This window comes from Rhinopithecus bieti, unplaced genomic scaffold, assembly GCF_001698545.2.
Source record: "Rhinopithecus bieti isolate Rb0 unplaced genomic scaffold, ASM169854v2 scaffold_5406, whole genome shotgun sequence".
Taxonomy (NCBI): Eukaryota; Metazoa; Chordata; class Mammalia; order Primates; family Cercopithecidae; genus Rhinopithecus; species Rhinopithecus bieti.
Window position 1 is genome coordinate 1,076,288 of NW_016804922.1, and position 22,496 is coordinate 1,098,783.

Sequence of the window (22,496 nt, forward strand, 5' to 3'; positions counted from 1 at the left end):
GCTAGGGCTACTTGATAACACTCCAGGTATGTCAGGACAAAAATCACTTTCACTAATTTCTTCTCCCTCACCTAACACACCTCATGACTTTATCCTTGCTTGCTTAAAATCACCCTCTACAGGAAGGAAAAAAGTGGCATCCAAAGAAACCCATGTAGTATTTGCATTGGGGTAAGTTTTTACTGGTTATTCACTGATATGAGAGTGCTATGTTCATTTGCTATTCTTATGATATATCCTATTAATTTATCCACTAAAAATGAGAATTTTCATTCTGTCAACAGCATGATGATAATTTCACTTTATTTTTATCAATTTTAAAGGCAAGTAGAATACGTGTAAATGTGTTTTACTTTTGAAAACAAAAGACATGAGTATAGTTGATATACTGCATAAAACAGTAGAGTGCTGTGTTTGTATTATCTAGATATATCAATTTTTAAATGATATTTGAAATCTGTATGAAAACTATAAGAGAAAATGGTGAAGAAAACAAATGAAAATAACTGCATTGTTCTAAATTGTTGTAATTTAAATAAACATAATTTTCTGATTTTAAATATTTTATATACCCATTTGATGTAGCATATGATTAAATGATAACAGAACGCTTTGTTCCATCTTATTTCAAATTACTACTTTGATACATACACAATTGGTCATTCATGCACACATCACACACAATGTCAAATAACTGTCATTGTCATTATATATAATATAATCTACTGGCAATGCTGGTCTATTTAAGAATACATTTTTTTAAAAAAAGCATACAGCCCTTGTTTCTCTTTCTCTGAAAGTTATAATGTTGCTTGAATATGCCAGCAATTTCAACTTTGTGTTAAAAATACTCATGAAGACAAGAAGAAAGCAGAAAAAAAGAAATTTGGAAGGCAAGAGATTTAACCAAAAAATAAACTATAAATTTCTGACTTCATTATATGTGCTAAAAATCCCTGTTGTGCATACTTTATACCTTGAGATTTGTTAATATTCAGGATGCCTAAATGGAAGTAGATATGCATAGTAAAATTTAAGAATAGGATATTTATTAAAAAAGAATCCTCCAGTGACTTGACACAGTTTCACATTTTGTCCTTGACCAAAATGAATGAACATCAGTTTTCCTGGGCATTATAATCGATTAATACTAGATCAATTGCAGCAAGGTACAGAATACATGAAGATGCCATTTCAAATGGCATCAGGATAATTATTAGCAAAGTGTCTTTTTTAATAAACGGTTTATGATATCTATTACCTCATGTTTTGCTAGTATGACTTTTAAAATGTTATTTTATTAAAGATTAGAGAGAAAGTAAAAGACTGAAAATTGAACTCAAGGGTTTGAAATAAATTTCCTATCTGTCAGAGCTAATACATGAAGAATCAAGTAAAATATGTTTATACTGCAATATAATTCAAATAAATTATTCTAGCTATCTGTTTTGTATTACTCATATGTACCCGTGTGAATCTGATTTATTTCCATAAAATTTTAAGCCTAATTTTTAAAGCTACAGGTAAAATTTAATGCATAACTTTTACTGGATACCATATACATACATATATATCCCTTATTAATAATATTTTATTGGCCTCTGTGGAATAAATTTTAAATTTAATTAAGTAAAATGACAAATACTGTCACATTGTAAAATAAGTCCCAAATTTTCATAATTACTTATCTATTAAAACAAAACCATAAAATCTGAAGACTCAACAAATATTTATTGAGAATTTTCTGTTTTCTCATGATTCTTTTGCTGAACGTAACAAAAACAAAAAAGCTTCAATAATTTCATAATTTATTAAATGAATTTTACCCTCTTGTAAATATCAAATATCAAAGTGATCAGAATATGAAGTCAGCATTATGAACTATGACTCAGCATTATGAAGAACATTCTCAGTTAACAGAGGGGAAGGAGCAAGTAAGTACACTGGGTGTGGAAAGTGAGGTGAGAGAATTGAAGAGGAAAATGTTGAAGAAAACTTCGTGGAAACCTGAATGTTCTAGAGAAAAGATACTCGTCTATGTTGTCAGAAATACTGACATATTGGCTATGACATAGCAATCTGGGATTTAATTCACTCATTCTAATGTACTTTATGCACTTAGGAGGGTAAAAATGCCTTCTTTCCAAAGATAGTAAATTAAATCTGGAATTGTATGCGGTTTGCTTGACATATACACAAGCTCAGTAATTTTTAGCTACTATTTGTATTCACAAAGAGAATAATATATGAGCTCAACCTAGAAAATGACTACAGTTTCTTCAGATAGAGTATGGAGAATGCTAATTTCAGTTCAAAGAAAATACAAAATACAGATATAAATGAAAATGTAGTACACATGAGTAACATTAAATATTCTATAGTGGCTAAAAGCCATACAAACAGAGCAGTGGATGATAAGGCTGGAGAAGCAGACTTGGTCCTGATAATAAAAAATGTAAATTATTTGCTCATAAATGTGGACTGGATTGTGTAAACAATGGGGACCCAGAATGAGCGATGGAGGTCTGAAGTAGGCAGTAATAGTGATAAGTTATACGTAAATAAACCTTCATTGTGATTAATCACAATCTGAGCAGTACTGCCAGATTATGATAGACCTATCTATCTTACACATGGAATAAAGATTCAAAACAGTTCAGTCAGTGCCATGATACTTTCAGTGATATATACCCTCTTAGTAATTTTCTCTTAGTTTTTAAAACTATAAAATATTATAGACATAAAAACATCAGATAAAATAATATAACTGAAACCCGTGTAAGTACCAAGTTGTAATACATGTAAACATATTGTCATCTTTACTTCATGCTTTTTGAAAAGCAACATTTTATGTATAAATTAGAAATTCCAGAGATTCACTGTAGGTATGATAACATGAAGAGCTCCACTGACACAATCCCCAGGGAAATTGGGAGAAATTATTTTCCAAAAACTAATCCAATCATTTAAACCTTCTGGAATTGATCCTAAGAGCACCAAGCAAAAGAAGAAACACCTATTCAAGAAAATCTACAAAAATTGGTTAAGAAAGGTGATAATACAGAATTTGAACCCATACCAGTCCCTCCTTCCTCTCCAGCTCAGCAAAGCAGACTCCTCTCCAGACTACAGTACCCAAAATCACAGGTCTCCCTCATCCTGCCACTCCCCACCCTAGCCCCCAGTTGGAGAATTTCCTTCTCCAGAGGATAAGGACTTTAGCATTTTTCGTCCTACTCCCAGCTTCGGGATGTTGAGGTTAAATCCCAAGTGTCTGTGATCAAGAGAAAGTTGGAGTGGCTGTACTAATAGATTTTAAAACAAAGGCAGTAGATTTTAAAACAAAAAATGTTGCCAGAGTTAAAGAATATTTTATAATGATAAAGGGTCAGGATATAAAAAAGATATAACAATTACAAATACAGGGGTTCCCTGACTTATAATGAGGGTATGTCCTGATAAATCCAAGATAAAACCCCATACTGTAGGTTTAAAATGCATTTAATACCTCGATGAACAGATAGTTAAGTTGAAAATTCACAGATTAAGTCACCATAAGTTGGGGACCCATCTGGATATAAGTAGCTAATGACCAAGTACAAAAGATGCATAAAGTCATAGTAATCATACAGTGTAGTATTGACATAAAGATAGACAAACAGTTGAATGGAAGAGATTAGAGAGCCACAAATACATGGACAACAGATTTCTACAAGGAAATTTAGTTGGGAAAGATAGACTTCAAAAACTGTGAAAGAACTATTGAAATAACTTATACAAGATAAAAAATTTTAAATTAACTTTGATCCAAATCTCACTTCATATACAATAATTGAGTCAAATGATGATATGCCTACATGTGAAATGTAAAATTTTAAAATTTCTACACTAGGCAAACGTCCGGAGCCATGAGGCCCGGAATTAGCTGACCTCTGTTGCTTGATCTCCGCAAAGCTGAGACAAGATGGCACATTTCCGGGTTCTTCATTACAAACCTTTCCCGCGCCCGCGCTAACTTTTCCCGCAGGGGCGCAAACATTTTTCCCGCCCAGGAAGATATGCAGCCTACGGCGCAGGCGCGATCCCGCGCCCGGGAAAATTACAAACCCACGGCGCATGCACAATTGTAATTTGAGTAAACCCAGCCTCCTGTCACCGCCCTGGCCCAACCTCTTCCTCTGCCAGCCTATATAAGGCATTGCACCGCCACCATTAAACGAGACTTGATCAGGCTATTTGTCTTGTCTCCATTTCTCGTGTTTTCTTGTCTCCTCCATNGAGACAAGATGGCACATTTCCGGGTTCTTCATTACAAACCTTTCCCGCGCCCGCGCTAACTTTTCCCGCAGGGGCGCAAACATTTTCCCGCCCAGGAAGATATGCAGCCTACGGCGCAGGCGCGATCCCGCGCCCGGGAAAATTACAAACCCACGGCGCATGCACAATTGTAATTTGAGTAAACCCAGCCTCCTGTCACCGCCCTGGCCCAACCTCTTCCTCTGCCAGCCTATATAAGGCATTGCACCGCCACCATTAAACGAGACTTGATCAGGCTATTTGTCTTGTCTCCATTTCTCGTGTTTTCTTGTCTCCTCCATTCCCACTCCCCCTTCCAGGGCCCGTTCGACTGTCCTGCAGGTCGGGACAGGCAAAGATTGCTGGGATACAATACTGTAAACCAAAAATAAATCTCTAAGCCCCACAACTGACTGAATGGATGCCCCTCTCAGCCAAGAGGACTCCAAAAACTTGAAAAATTAGTTCAGGCCCTTACAGAAAGTGGGGAAGGTTAGAGAAGACTCATTGAACCCTCCTCCCTTTGGAGTTTAGACACAGCTGACCTACTGTGTTTACAAATGCCATGGCAACATCAGGAAGTTACCCTATATGGTCTAGAAGGGAGAGACATGAATACTCCACCCCTCATTTAGTATATTATCAAGAAAAAACCATAAAAATGAACAACCAGCAGCCCTTGGGACTGCGCTGTCTATGGAGTAGCCATTCTTTCATTCCTTTACTTTCTTAATAAACTTTCTTTCACTTTACTGTACAGGCTCACCCTGAGTTTTTCTTGTGCAACATCCAAGATCCCTCTCTCGAGATCTGCATCGGAACCCCTTTCCTGTAACAATAGAATGTAATTAAACTAAAGAACTTCTGCACAGAAAGAGAAACTATCAAATGAGTAAACAGACAACCTATTGAGTAGGAGAAAATATTCACAAACTATGCATCCAAGAAAGGCTTATTATCTAGATTATATAAGGAACTTAAATCAACAAGGAAAAAACAAAGTGGCAAAGAACATGAACAGACACTTCTCACAAGAAGACATACAAGCATCCACTAAACATACAACAATGCTCTTTATCACTAATCATCAGAGAAATGCAAATCAAAATCACAATGAGACACCTCTCACATGAGTCAGAATGGCTATTATTTACAAAATACAGATAGCTATTATTTAAAAAAATGACATGGTGAGGCTGTGAAGAAAAGGAACACTTATGAACTGTTGGTGGCAATGTAAATTAATTCAGCCACTGTGGAAAGCAGTTTGGAGATTTCTTGAAGAACTGAGAGTTGAACTAACACTCACCTCAGCAATTCCACTACTGGGTATATATATCCAAAGAAAAACATTTTGACCAAAAATACACGTGTACTCATATGTTCATTGCAGCATTATTCACAATAGCAAACACATGGAATCAACCCAGGTACCCATCAAGAGAAGATCTGATAAAGAAAATGTGGTACATATATACCATCAGATATTATGTAGGCATATAAAAGAAAGAAATCGTGATCTTTGCAGCAATGTGGATACAGCTGAAAACCATTATCCTCAGCAAACTAATGTAGAAACATAAAATCAAATACTACACGTTCTTGCTTGTAAGGGCAAACTACACACTGGGTACACATGGTCATAAAATGAGAACAACAGAGATTGGAGAATGTAATAGGGGAGAGCGAGAGAGGGGGTTAAGTGTTGAAAAAAACTACCTGTTGGGTACTATGCTCACTACCTGTGTGACAAATTCATTTGTACTCCAAACCTCAGGATCATGCAATGTATCCTTGTAACACACCTGCATGTGTTATTCCTGATTCTAAAATAAAAGTTGAAAAAAGTATTTTTAAAGCTGAACATTTCAAATCCTGGCAAGGAGATTGAGGAACTGGAACTTTCATATACTGCTGGGAGGCATGTAAAGTGTTACAACAGCTTTAGAAAACCATTTTGCAGTTTCATTAAAAGTTAAAAATATGCCTACTCTGATCCAGCCATCTCATTTGTATGCAAACATTTATACAACTTTATCATAGCCAAAACCTTGAAACAACTGAACTTTCCGTCACCAGGTGAATGAAAAAGCAAACTGTATTATGTACATTCAAAATATTCCTCAGCAATAAATAGTAATCTTCTGTTGATATGTTTTACAGCATGAATGAATCTCAACATAAATTTGTTGAGAGAAGCCAGATAATTAAGAAGAACATACAGTATGATTTAATTTACAAAAATATCTTGACAATGTGAAATAGTCCACAGTGATAGAAAGTAGATCTGTTACTGCTTAGGGGTTGGAATAGGGAAGAATGGAGTACAAAGAGGCACCAGGAAAGTCTGCCTGTAACGTACACGTTCATTATCTTGATCATGGTGATGGTTTCCCAGGTATATACATATGTCAAATTTTATCAAGTTGTTTGTTTTAATTATGCACAACCTGTTATATGCCAACTATACCTCAATTTAACCTTTAAAAAATACTTTAAAAATCAATATCCAAAGCTGCCTTAAAATACACACACACACACACCTTCACATGTTTGCTGCCCCTGAAATAACATTAGAGAGGAAACTGATAATTGAAAAATAAATTTATTCCATGCCCTAGCTTGTAGACCAAATTGTTGCTCGCGCTGTGACCTTTGAAATCTTCAATTACTTATTAGTAACTGAATTTTACCTCTGAGTTTCTTTACAGAGTTTGCCCAAGAACTCGTATCAATTTCCAAGCAAAAGGTCAGAATGTCCTGCCATGTAATATGGGTTTTCATTATTTCCTTATAAACTATGACATTTTCAAAATGTCAGCATTGGAGAAAGCTTGAGTGCTCTTCCATTCTTTCTTCTTGACACATACTAGCAAACATACAACATGAAAAATATATGAAATAAGTATCTATTGTGATGTGTAATAAGTGGTGATAAATAACAGTAGTAGAGAAGATTTTAAAAGATGCTCTTACAGAATTTAAAGTCAGATTGAAGTACCTTTCTAAGATACCTAAGAATATAAATATAAGAATATTAATAAATCACAGTTACATTAAAATATCTTCTAATTAATTTTTATGGTGTCTGAATCCAAATAATAAACCAGTGAAATTAATATGTAGTCTTAAAATGAAGAAAATAGGAGTTAATAAGATATACAGTATAAATTTGGAATAATTAAATACGAATAGATAATACTCCCAACATAGTAAAAATGGTTTTAAATGCTTCTTTTAGCAAAACTGAAATTTCATTAGCTTAGTAGCTAACTAAAACTTTTTAGCATACTCTATCGATTTTAAAGTACACTATTCTGATTTTCATTCAGTACAGGGTTTAGAAGTCAAATTATTTTAATTAACTGCATGTATACTCCAAAGACAATTAGCAGGATATACTACATACTTTTTCATTGGAACTGGCACTTACATTTTCTAAGACCTCTGGTTTCCAGTTGGCTATAAGTCAGGATTTCCTATATTAAATCCTATTCAGTTTAATTTATTTATTATTAATACCGGATTTTTGGAAGTGTATGATTAAAACAAAATCACATTTTTTTTATTGTCAACAGCATTTTCTTGCTGGCAGAGTAGGAGAACCTGTGTGAATTTGAAAAAGCTCCCTTTCCCACTTGTCATTTATTTCCCATGGTATTATATCTATAGAAGTACTCATCAAAGGACACAGTTATTTTTAGAAAAAAGAAAAAAAGGCCTGGCTTGTTTTCAGAAAGTGGTAGTTCTCATTTTATTGTTTGTCTTTTCTTCTACCAATAACTTTTCTAATTAAGGCAACTGCTATGATTGCCTATTGAATAAATGGCATCTAAAGATGAATTGATATTGCTGTTGTTTTTTTAATTTTAAAATTTAGATAGGATGATTAGTATTTATATATTAATTATAGTCATTGTAATTAGCTGTAAAAATGAGCACCCAGGACTCTACATTGTATTCATACAATAATATTACCTGAGCTACATTATGTAAAAAAAGACAAGACATGAAGAGAAAAACAGACTTCGCCTTCTATTAATTATTTATTACGATAGTTGATTCAACTGGGATTTCTAATTTTTATCATAATGGAGGAACTGGAAAAGACATGTCTCCCTCTATAAACTGCTATGAAACTGGAAAATTTGAGACAATAAAATTAAAATGCAGGCATATGATTTTGAAAAGGAAAACATATCATTTTATACCTGTTTCTGGACTGGATTCCAACCTGGGGGCACTTTTCACTACACAGTGGAGAGAGAAGGAATCCAAAAGAGACAACAATCTCACCACACTGCTAGTGCAAGTTTCAAGCTTGGAGAAGAGGCGAAGATTTCAGGGTCTAAAAAGGAAAAAGCTGTGCATAGGAGCAATAGCAGACATTTGCATGGAGTCTTTAAATAAAGGCTGGGCTGTAATATGCGCAACTAGAATCCATGAGCACTACCTGAGAATGGCTGCTGTGGGTTTGGAAACCAAACATAGGTATGATAACTTTCTCAGTACAGATAGATAAAATTGGGAGGCTCTGGTAAACCTTGAAAGATTGCACTCTTAAAGAGTAAGGGCAATTCTTAGGACAAAACTAGAATAGATCCGTCTTAATAAAAAATAAAATTGAGCCTGATAGAATCAAGAGGATGCTTCATCATTAAATTGCCTGCCATAACAAATCATCATAACTTTTACAGAAAAACAACATAATTCACATATTGCAAGTGTCACCTATGATGTCCAACATACAATAAAACTTACTATCTATGTAAAGAAGTAGAAAATATAGCCCATGATCATGAAAAAAAAAAAAATCAAAAGAGACACCGAGGTGAAAAGATGTTGGAATTAGCAGGGACAAGGTTTTGTTTGTTTGTTTGTTTGTTTTTTAAGTTGCTAAAAATATATCAAAGGACTGCAAGGCAGAAAATGGATAAGTGAATGAAAAAGTGGGAAATCTTGAGAAATGGGAAGTTATGAAGAAATGGATGGAAATTCTGTAACTTAAAAGTACACGATCTGAAACGAAAAGTAGCCTGGATTGGAATAACAGCATTAAACACCTACAAAAGAAAAGATTGATGAACTTGGAGAAAAATTAATCAGCATTACTAAATCTAAATAATAAGTAAAAATATTAAAACTTTATCAAAGACCTGAGATAACTGAGGGGCAGTATGAAGTAATAGTAAAATACATGACCAAAAAAAGGGAAGGATAATAACTTTATTAAATTTCTTTACATTGGCTGGGCACAGAGGCTCACGCCTGTAATCCCAGCACTTTGGGAGGCTGGGCAGACAGACAACCTGAGGTCAGGAGTTAGAAACCAGCCTGGCCAACATGGCAAAACCCCATCTCTACTGAAAATACAAAAAAATAGTTAAGCGTGGTGGCCTAACTATTTATTATGCATCTGTAATCCCAGATAATGCGTCTGTAATCCCAGCTATTTGGGAGGCTGAGATAGGAGAATCATTTGAACTTGAGACGTGGGAGTTGAAGTGAGCTGAGATTGTGCCACTGCACTCCAGCCTGGGTCAGAGTGAGACTCCATCTCAAAAAAAAAAAAAAAAAAAAAAAAAAAAAAGTTTATTTAAGTCACATTTTACACTAAATGGGGACACAATAACAACTTAAATAGATGCTAACAGTTTGAGGATATCTATTGCAATCTCTTGAAAAGCAAATAAAAAATAATACAAGGGACATAGCTACAGGACAAACAGAAGAAAATGAAATAATGCACTAACGTCAAAGTACTTTACTGATTCAAAAGAAAGCAGGAATAAAATAAAAAATAACACAAAATAGAGATGAAATACAAAACAAGTAACAAAATAATAGAAATCAGTCCAAACACATGAATAATTGCACTAAACACAAATGGACTAACTATTCAAATTAAAAGGAAATTATTGCCGTACTGGATTAAAAAAATAAAACACAACTATTTCTGCTTTTAAAAATACATTTTAAAATAAAAGCACAGGCCAGGCATGGTGGCTCATGCCTGTAATCCCAGCACTTTGGGGGGCCAAGGTGGGCGTATCACTTGAGGTCAGTAATTCGAGACCAGCCTGGCCAACACTGTGAAACCCTGTCTCCACTGAAAACATAAAAGTGATCCAGGCCTCATGGTGCATGCCTGTAATCCCAGCTACTCGGGAGGCTGAGGCAGGAGAATTACTTGAACCGGGAGGCAGAGGTTGCAGTGAGCTGAGATTGCACAACTGCACTCCAGCCTGGGTGACAGAGTGAGACTCTGTCTCAAAAAAATAAATAAATAAAATAAAAAATAAAAGCCCAGATTCATTGAAATAAAAGAATGTAAAGCAATGTACCACCCTATAGTAAGCATGAGAAAGCTTGTATGGCTATATTAAGATTAGGCAACATAAACTTGAAAACAAAAGTTAATAGCAGGGACAGAGGGAAACATTTTATGATTGTGAAAAAAATCATTTATCAGGAAGTTGTAATAAGCATTCACATATATGTGTCTAATCACAGAGCTGCAAAATACACAAGGAAAATCTGGCCAAACTAAAGGAAGAAATAATTCACAATCATAGTTAGATATTTTAATACCTCTTAGTAGTTGAAATCAAAGTGACAAAGTTGAGTAAGTATACAAATCTGAACAACCTAATTTGAGCTAATTGCTATTTACAAAATTTTATGTCCAACAAGATTGAGAATTAAATGGTTCTATATCTGTCTTTTTAAATTAAATTCGTAAATAAATGCCTTAAAAACAACTTGAATTCCTGTTGATTTACTGGTAAATTATATCAAATTATAGCCAACAGTAGGGATTTATAGCAAACATTTGAAGAAGAAATAATAGTGATATTAAAGATGTATTTACGTAATCTGTTCTACTTCACACATCACAATTTTCTCCCATTCAATTTCATACATAATCCTTTCTGATTTCTTCTTGATGTAAAAGAAAATCACAAAACATAAATGCAATTATATAGACATGTATCTTGTAGCATAAACTGGCTAGCTATTTCCAAATATTTATTTCATCCTGACACCCTGTTAGATCTTCTTGCCCAGGCCTCTTACACATCAGATGTGATTGTTCTCAACAACGGAATGAAAATGAAATTGATGTGTGTCATCACTGGGCAAAAGTAATTGAGAGCATGTGTATTTTCACCACAGTCTGAATTTCACTTCTCTGCTAGACAGATTTAGAAAACTGAGCCCTTAAAATGTGTGGAACCATAGGTACAAGAAGCCTGGATCCATGATACCTGCATAAAGCAGCCCTAACCGGAAAACACCTACTTCAATGAGGCATTAGTTTACTAATGACCAGTGACGTGAGTAAGAAATAAACCTTAATTATGGTAAGTTACTGAGATTTTAGGTTTGTTTTTATAGCAGTTAGTCCACCGTAACTAAGAACATCTTTAGTTTTTAAATCATCAAGCCAAACATTATAGCTAAACAGATACTTAAGAAATATAATATTTCATAATTATTAAATTGCAGTATGTTTACTCACTTAGTATGACCTTCAGCTTTTTAGATCAACATTTGGCTTCAGCTTCACTTATTTCTACTGGTTTCACTTCAGCTAAAACAAACTACTTTACTTGGCATTGGTAAATTCACAGAAATTCCCCTTCTATTATTCAGAGGCCATGTGATAGCTATTCACAGAATCACTGATATCTTCTCTTTCATTTAGACTCATGTTTTTCTATGCAGACAATAAACTTCTATTGAATCCTAAGCAGCTATGTCATCTTATAGTAACTATTGCTCTTAGAAGAGGAAGGTTATTTCTAAACACAGCTGATACAATGACTAGTTGAAAGCACATAAACTTGAAGTGATAGGAGACATACCTTAATCAATAGATTTATGTTAATTAAGAGTTAAATAATCAATCAGATATAGTACAATATGGTAGACAAATACGCAGATCTTGCATTGTGAGAATTAACTTATAATTCTAGCTTTCCTATTAAAACTATTTCCTCAGGCAAGTCTTCCTAATATAAGAGTCTTAAGTTTTTCACCACATGATAGCAGCTAGTAGATAATATTTATTGAGATCCAGTGCTAGGTAACAAATTAGCCCAAAACTTAGGGTTTAAAACAACAAACATTAATTATCCCAGAGTTTCCATGTAACAGGAGCCCATGCCTCATGGCACAGACCTGACAGAGAGAACAGCAGCTGCTGTGTAAAGGAAGCCTCATCTAGATCATTTTTTCCTGTCTCTTCTGCAAATTAAATCCTTCGATTTTTGGAGAAAGACAACAAATATCTATGATTTCTTTCAGCCGTGTTTTGTAGTTCTCCTTATAGAAATCTTTCATAAATCTAAAATAAAAGTTCTAAATTATATATTATATATATATAATATAGTATAATATATATATATATATATTTTAAAATAAGGCAACAAAAACTGTCACCCATATTCCATCACTGAAGAGCCTCACTACATCTACAGAAAGTTAATAAGAAAAATAAAATCTACTCCTGGAACTGTGGCAGGCATACATGTTGCCCAGTAGATCTGACTAAGTGGACTGAAACAGTGTTACTAAGAAGCCCCGCCTCTTAGATACTGGAACTTAATAGAATGAAAGAAGTGCCATCTGCCGAGGTAGACCAGCTAACAAATTGACTATGGCAGGGAAACGCAGCAAGAATTTGGAAGGTAATTGCTGTCTGAGTGAGCAGAAAGGAAACTCCCTAAAGTTGAGGGATGGAACAGATATTGTAGAAACTCCCACTGAAAAAGCTTTTCTCACACTAAAAATAAGTAAATACTTGAGTATCTGAGGCCTATGAACACTAAAGGATAACAACAGCACAACAAATCTCAAACCCAGTTCACCGTGTAAACACTAGGTTATTTTTCCCTTGGCTTCACATTTAAGGGTTCAACGAAGGAAAGGCAGGCCATTTCCAGGTATAAACGCTTATCTGGCCTTCCAATATCCTTATACAAAATAGATTTCAATTAAAAAAAAAAAGCAGTGTAAAGAAGGAATTAAGAGGACAATAACCAATATGATTCCAGATGAATACAGTACAAGAGTGATTTTAGGTAAACTATGATGCTATGTTAAGCCTGCTGGTGGAAGAGTATACAGAGCTGGTGGGTGATTTTAGCAGAGAGATGAAAGCTATAAGACATAATCAAATGAAAATGTGAGAAATAAAATATATATGAGAAAATGTGCTTTTTTTTTTTTTTTTTTTTTTTTTTGGAGACAGAGTTTCATTATTGTTGTTGCCCAGATTGGAGTGCAATGGCGTGATCTTGGCTCATTGCAACCTCTGCCTCCTTGGTTCAAGCAATTCTCCTGTCTCAGCCTCCCAAGTAGCTGGGATTAGTGGCATGTACCACCAAGCCCAGCTAATTTTTGTATTATTAGTAGAGATGGAGTTTCACCATGTTGGCCAGGCTGGTCTCAAACTCCTGACCTCAGGTGATCCACCCACCTCAGCCTCCCAGAGTGCTGGGATTACAGGCATGAGCCATCGTGTCCAGCTGACTTTGAAAAGCTCATTATTGACTCAACACAGCCAAGAAAAGAATCTGTAAACTTGAAGGTGTATTGGAGATATATAGAGACAGACCAACAGAAATTATGCAAACTGAAACACAAAGAGAAAAAGGAGTTCCAGGAAGGGAGAATCTTAAGAGCAAACGTTCTAAGAGGCAGGAAGTGAAAGCTACCAAGAGGAACAGCCTCGCTTCTGTCCTATTCTAATTACCCCAAATAGTCAAAATTTCTGCCCAGGTTCAAGAGAGAGAAGAAAGACACTCTACTTCTTGATGGGGAATAGCCAATGTTACATTACATAACATATGTGCAATGGGAGTTATTGTTGCAGCCATCTTTGGAAAGTATAATCTGTCACATAAATATTTATTGGATTTCTAGCTTGTGAAATTGCTGGAAGCCTTAAGATACGTCGTCCCTGAATCTGCTAACCATCTGGAGTGGAGTTCAGCAACAAAAATTCAAATAGTATAATACAAGGTTGAATGTGCCAGATATCATAAGCAAAGAATATAGAACTATGGAGTTTCAAAAGAAAGTAATCAACATTTCAGTGGAAAGAAATTGAAAAATAATGCACGCAGTAGTTGGAATGTGAGATGAACCTTGAAGGTCACATAAAATTTTTATAGGTGAAAAAACAAGAAGACACATAACATCAGTGAATATTCTAAGTTGTGGAAAGAGAGAAGCAAAAACAACAAAAAATGGAGAAGAAGAAACACACACATACACACACCCCTCTTTTGGCTTCTTTGTAGGAGACAAGAAAGAACATTGTATATACAGGAAGCTGAAAAGGAGAAGTATGTGACTGTTTTAGGGCAGTGGGAAGGATGCATTTATTTGAGTGCAGGCAGTACATCAAGCAGTGATCTGGATGCCTTACATAAATTAACTGATATAAATCTTCATAGTCATCTGGTAGGTTTTAAAACAAATAAGAAAGGTGAGGCTTTCAGAGTTTCAAAACCTTGCTCAGGGAAAAATGAAGAGTCAATCCATATCCTACTCCAAAGCACATATATTATACACTTCACCAAATGCTTCTTTTTAAATAAAGGTCTAGTATTTGATTTGGTATTTAGTGGATATTTCTAGAAAGATGTGGACAAGAAGATACAACGATTTTAATTGCACTTCGGAAACATTTGAGTGGCTTGAAGAAAGAACTGAGAGAAGGTAGGGATGCCATCCCGCGGTCACTATCATACTCCATTACAAGAAGGGTGAGACCTGAAATTATGTCCGGGCAAAGAAATTAGAGAACAGGGAGCAGATTTAAAGGAACTTACACACTTAACATAAGACCCAACAACAGACAGTACAAATGTGTATGAGATATGTAGAGAGTGGAGGGGTCAACAATTTGACAAAAGATTAGTACAGATTTAGTCAGGGAAGACACTTGAAGCTATATGTGCTCTCTGAGATATTGATGAAGTTTTTTTAAAAATCAACTGTAAAAATAACAACAACCAACATCACCAAAAGCAAAAATATAAGCATCACAGGAAAGGCATTTGCAGTAGTCTTGCATATTAAGAGACAACTGAAAATTCTCTGAAAGCTCTGTAAGTTTAATTACCAAAAATATATGAGAGGCAGGTGGGGTTTACGATTAACATGGCATACAGTTTTATTGTCTGCAAAGAGTTTTGAGTATTTATAAATGAGCCAGCTATAAACTTCATAAATATTCTACTGTTTTCTCATCTAGGCAGTGACTTCTTTTTTTTTTTTTTTTTTTTTTTTTTTGAGACGGAGTCTCGCTCTGTCTCCCAGGCTGGAGTGCAGTGGCCGGATCTCAGCTCACTGCAAGCTCCTCCTCCCGGGTTTACGCCGTTCTGCCTCAGCCTCCCGAGTAGCTGAGACTACAGGCGCCCGCCACCTCGCCTGGATAGTTTTTTGTATTTTTTAGTAGAGACGGGGTTTCACCGTGTTAGCCAGGATGGTCTCGATCTCCTGACCTCATGATCCGCCCGTCTCAGCCTCCCAAAGTGCTGGGATTACAGGCTTGAGCCACCGCGCCTGGCCTAGGCAGTGACTTCTGATAACTGAAATATTAAAAAGTGAACTCATGTCAAAACCCCAGAGTTTTACTGGTCTATTTCTCTCAAAGAATGATCTAATATTTTTATGGTAGGTAGACATATTTTTTAATGAAACACCACATCCACTTACTGACGAACAAAATAAATGGGATAACATTTCTCTCAGTTATATTAGCACAATTTCTTCCCTTGTGAACTATTGATTTATAAACTAATACTATGTTCCAATAGTAATTTTAATTAAAGTCAATACTATGTATGAGCTTAATTTTAACCTTAAAACTCCATGAGAGGAAAAAAAGGCATAATATTCTATTCTATTATCTTCACTAAATAATTGTGGAACGTGCTACCTAGATGAATTTGTTAACTTACCCCATGTTTTACAGTCATTGTAAAGTCAGCACAGATATTAGAACCCAAGAATCCTGATACCCAGAATTGATACCAGTTCTCCTGAATTAAAATACATATGTTATCATTAATAAAACATAAGATCAAAATTATTTCAGTGATATTCTATTTCATGCCTATGCCTAACATATTTACAGATCTTGAAGTGTTTTACCCCTGTGAAATACATACACTTCAAAAAACTACATATATGTGTTTATATATCTATATATATATCTCCACATAGATTCATTATGTATTTGTCAGTATTTCTATACAATGAATTAATTCAGCATATATAAAACAAATCCTAATTATTTATAAATTGTTCTTTAGGAAACCAAATGAAAGTTAAAAATTCAATGTCAAATTAAAGTTAAGATTACAAATGGGATCTAATTAAACTAAAGAGCTTCTACACAGCAAAAGAAACTATCATCAGAGTGAACAGGCAACCTAGAGAATGGAAGAAAAATTTTGCAATCTAATCCATCTGACTGAGTTATAATATCCAGAATCTACAAGGAACTTAAATTTACAACAAACAAACAAACAAACGTCAACAACAAAAAATCAAAAAGTGAGCGAAGGATATAAACAGACACTTCTCAAAAGAAGACATTTATGTGACCAACAAACATAAAAAAGAAGCTCATCATTACTGGTCATTGGAGAAATGCAAATCAAAACCCCAATGAGATACCATCTCACGCCAGTTAGAATGGTGATCATTAAAAAGTCAGGGAACAACAGATGCTGGACAGGCTGTGGAGGAATAGGAGTGCTTTTCCTCTGTTGCTGGGAATGTAAATTAGTTCAACCATTGTGAAAGACAGTGTGGCAGTTCCTAAAGGATCTAGAACTTGAAATACCATTTGACCCAGCAATCCCATTACTGGGTGTATACCCAAAGGATTATAGGTCATTCTACTATAAAGACATATGCACACGTGTGTTTATTGCAGCATTATTCACAATAGCAAAGACTTGGAACCAACCCAAATGTCAGTTAGTGATAGACTGGATAAAGAAAATGTGGCACGTATACAGCATGAAATACTATGCGGCCATACAAAAGAATGTGTTCACGTCCTTTACAGGGACATGGATGAAGCTGGAAACTATCATTATCAGCAAACTAACAGGAACAGAAAACCAAAAACCACATGTTCTCACTCATAAGTGGGAGTTGAGCAATGAGAACACATGGACACAGGGAGGGGAACATCACACACCAGGGCCTGTCGGGGGGTGAGGGGAAAAGGTGGGGAGAGCATTAGGGCAAATATATAACCCATGAAGGGCTTAAAACCTAGATGATCGTTTGATAGGTGCAGCAAACCACAATGGCACATGTGTACCTATGTAACAAACCTGCATGTTCTGCACATGTATCCCAGAACTTAAAGTAAAATAAAAATAAACAAATTTAAAAAGTGAAAAAATAAAATCATGCCAATATTAGATATCCTGATTTGTACTATTCTAATCTAATTATGTCCAATTTTCTGGGGACTGGGGGAATGTTCATCTATTTGTAACACAAATAAGAGACTATGACTTTTGACTGACATCTTAAACTTCCTGATAGGATTCACTGAAAAAAAACAAAGGATCAGTTCTGTCACAGTTTAGACAAAATTGCATCAAGTTAATGTAATCATGAGGAAACACCAAATAAATGCAAATAAAGGGACCTTTGACCAAATGGCCTCTAATCTTCTAAACAGTCAAGTAATGAATGTCAAAGAAAGACTTCTATTCTGAAGTAAGGAGACTACAGAAAGTCCAAATGAAATGCAGTCTTCATTTGGATTGGATCCTGAACCAGAGAATCTTTCTTTCTCTTTCTATAAAGAAAAATAATGAAACAATTACAAAATTAGAATGCCTCTATATTAGGTATTAATAGTGTATTAGCATTATTTTCTGATTTCAAAATTTAACAAGTTATGGAATAGAATTTCTTGACTCTAGTAAATATGCATTAAATTATTTAGCAATATATCATCAGCTCAACAACTTACACTTAAACATTACAGACACACGTACACACAAGTACTCACATGGAGACAGAATAGAAATAAAGACAAAATAACAAAGCAAATACAGTAAAATGCTAACTTTGGGAGAATATCTGTGATTTGCATGGGGATTCTTTGTATTATTTTTCAACTTTTCAGTAAGTCTGAGTTTTTTTCAAAATAAAATGTTAAAAAAGGAATATGAGTTCTTGTTATGCTCAAGGTTGAATTTTCTAAAGCCAAGAAAATGAAACAACACAAATTAAAAGAGAAAAGACTGTCCCAACCAAGGAAAAGTAGGTTCTACATAAGATAAAAAATTATCATAATGTAGCCCCAAAAAGTGAATGCTGAATGGTTAGAAAGGGTAGAAATTGCTCACTGTAGAGGAGAAAGTGCATATGAAAGAGATTCGATTTGAAGTGGTTCATAAGTGATAGCCTTGATTAATTTGCATTTAGTTTCTAAATACCACTTTAAAATTTTCTATTAATAGTAATGGATATGTAAGAATGAGGGTAAGTTGCAATCAGACTTTATTTCAAGTTAGATAAATTCTGCAAATTGCCAAGTACCTCTAGCCAAATGTAAAAGTATCACTGTTAGAATTTGTTGAATTATATATCTTGGCTCTTTAAGCACAAAACCATACAGAAATACTCAGAATTTTTAAATTAGTTACCTCTGTAATTAGGAGGAAATAAGTCCTTATTTGAACATCTTCAAAATAACTAACTTATAAATGAGTAATATTCCTGTTACTGGTATATGTAATAACAGTGTGGCAGAGAGGGGTTCTCAGCAGCCCTTGATTTTTTGAAAACTCTAAGCTAGTCTCTAATTTTTAAAATAATCCCTTCCCCTTAACTTGAAATCTGTATTATCCCCTTCTTTACATTCCATAACACTTTGTTTATACCTTTAATATAGGATATCATATCTCAGTATAAATAATCAGTTTCTTTTCTGCATTGAAATGTCTTAAAAAATGGGTGCTGTTTCCTATTTTTCTATGTATTTCCAGAAGTCAGCAAATACTTTCTATGTTATATAGATTATACACTATTATAATAAAGTAGACTAGAGAAAAAAAAATGTTAGTAAGAAAACCATAATGAAGAAGAAACATAATTACTGGTCATTAAGTGGAATTGGATCATTATTCAAACCTTCACCCTCGCTGGCTTCATGTTGAGCAGACTGAGGAGGAGGAGGAGAAGAAACAAAAGTTGGTGTCTCTGTCTCAGAGGTGGCAGAGGCAGAAGAGGAAAAGAAGCTGAAAGGGAAAAGAGAGAGGCAGGCACACTCCATGTAACTTGAAAACATCGTAATTTCTGACATTTTGCTTTCACATTTCTCCAAAACTGTTTCTACACAGTACCGATCCTTATTGCATCATTTTGTTTTGTTTTGTTTTGTTTTTTTCAGTGCTCATATCATAGAAGGGTTCATCTTGTAAAAGATGTCAAAAACAGTTGTAAATAATTGGAACCCTTCTGACAGATTATGTCAATTTTTTTTCTCTGGCACCTCTTCTTTCTCATCATCTGGCACTGGCCTGAAAGCAGTCACCTCCACCAAGTCATCTTCTGTTAATTCCTCCATTGCAGTGTCTATCCGTTCTTAAATTTCTCCAAGATCCATATCTAGAAAGCCTTTAACACTCCTGCCAACCCTCACGTAGCTTTTTTTTTTTTTTTTTTTTTTTCCTGCCGTTTCCACAATCTCTTTTATGATCTGCTGGATTGGTTCTGTCCTAAAACCTTGGAAGTCATAGCCAACATTTGAACACAGATTTTTCCTGCAGGAATTTATTATCTCAGGCTTGATGGCTTTCACAGCTCTTTCTCTAACAATGATGACTTCTTCATGATGTAACCCTTCCAGGCTTTCATAATGTTCTTTCTATTGAAGTTCTCTTCCATAGCATTGATAATTCTTTCCAAAAAGTACAGTGTGTAATGAGCCTTAATGGTACCATTAAAATTCTGATCTAGAGGCTGAATTAGAGGTGTGTTTGGGGTCAAGTAGACCACTTTGACATAAACTCATGAGGCTCTGGGTTGCTAGGGGCAAAAAGAACTTTAAAAGCCAACCCCTTACTGGCAAGGTACATCCTGACTTAAGGGACAAAGTATCATTGAAATCAATGCAGAAAAAAAAGGATTCTTACTGTTCAGGCCTTCTTGGTATGGAGACAAAACACTTCCAGCTTGTGTTTATCTTTCCCTTCAAGGTTCAGGGGTTAGCAGTTTTATATCCTGATCATAAGCCTGACTACATTTTCACAAAATTGTAGGGTTAGTTTATATCCCTTTCTGCCTTAAATAGTGATACTTACTTCTCTTCTTTACTAATAAATGTCCTTGTGGCTTTTGCCCCCAGAACAGTCAACTATTGTCTGCATTTAAAACCTTTCGGAAGGATGCCCTTTCTCCTCTATGATTTTCCTAATTGTTTCTTATAACTCTGCTGCCTCTTGGTCAGCAGAAGCTGCTTCTCCTGTTATCTTGACATATTTTAAGCCCCCCTCTGGCTAGGCTTAAATTATCAAATCATCTAAATTTCTAAATTTATCAAATCATCCTTTGCTGGTGGTAAGTTCTGCAGATGTAGATCCTTCATCTTCCTTTTGCTTTAAGTTTTCATGTAATTACTTAACTTTTTCTCAAATTATATTAGAGTCTATAGGTATGCCTTTCTTATAGCAGTTTTGCACCCACATAAAAGCTGTATTTTCAGTATAAGATAAGAAGGCATTTTACAAAAGTGCAAGATTTTGTGCTTACTGGCATAGCTGCAGTGACAGCTTCATTAATTTTCTTTTCTTCTTTTACAATGGCCCTTATGCTGGATTTATTTATCTTGAAATGGCAGGCAGCTGCAGCTGTAGACCTCAATCTACAGTACATATCAAACAATTCAACTTTCTTTTGTAATGTCATGACTTTGCTTCTTTGAAGCACTTCTAGTCTCACTAGTGGCACTTTGTGTGGGCCCCATAATGTTATTCAGGTTTTATAGGCACTAAACATGATGAAAAATATGCAAGGCACACAAGAGACCACTTTTTCTTGTGATATACAATTTACTGAGAGACAAACTTTTCACATGGAGATGATTGGTGTCACACAGTGTTTTATGGGATATTCACAACACTTTAGCTCACTGCAATAGCAACAGGGAGTAACTACAAAATTGTTAGCCATACAGTATATACTACAGTCAATTTCATACAGTTATAATTTAATATTGAATATTTACATTTGTTTACATTTCTCTTGACTGGTGGTAAGTATCATCTTTAGGTATTTGAGTGTATAAGTTTTGATCAGCTTTAATTTTTAAAATATATTTATGTATATTTTATGGTAGTAAATTATAGACTAGCATCCACATATATTTTGTACATTTGTGGAAGCTTTTCTTAATATTTTGACATTTCTGGGCTATGTAGTTCATCTGCTAGTTTTTTTAGTTTTAAAAAATTCTTTAAAACATTTTCCAATATTTCTATTGAAAAAAAAAAAAACAAAAAACATGTATTAGTGGACCAATGCAGTACAAGCTCATTTTCTTCGAGGGTCAATTGCATGTTACTTCTGGGGAAGAAGCAGAGCAAGATGGTGGTCAACAAGTATTCACAAGAAAAAACACCTTCATTGGAACCAAAAATCAGGTAAGCACCCATATTACCTGCCTGTAACTTCAAATGATTAAAAGAGAAATTGAAGGGATAGAAAACAAAACAAAAGTCCTGAATCACTGACACCACGCCTTCTCTACCCTGGCAGTAGGGAGTGGTGAGAGAGCATACTGAGTATTGCAGGAGAAGAATTCGGCAATTGAGAGACATTGAACTCAGTGCTGTCCTGTTAGAGCACAAAGCAGGACAGAAGCAAACTCAGCTGATGCCCACCCATGGAGGGAACCAGCCCTAGCCAGAGGGGAATCACCCATCCCAGTGGTCCAAAATTGAGTTCTTGCAAACTCTGCCCCCAAGGGCTATAGCACTCTGTGTCTCCAAGTACATTTGAAAGGCAATCTAGGGCATAAGGACTGCAACACTTATGGAAGTCCTAGCATTGAACCTTGCTCAGAGACAGTAGACTGGGTCAGCATGTGACATTCTGAGATACCACCTGGGGAAACCAAAATAATGCTGGAATCACCCATCCCC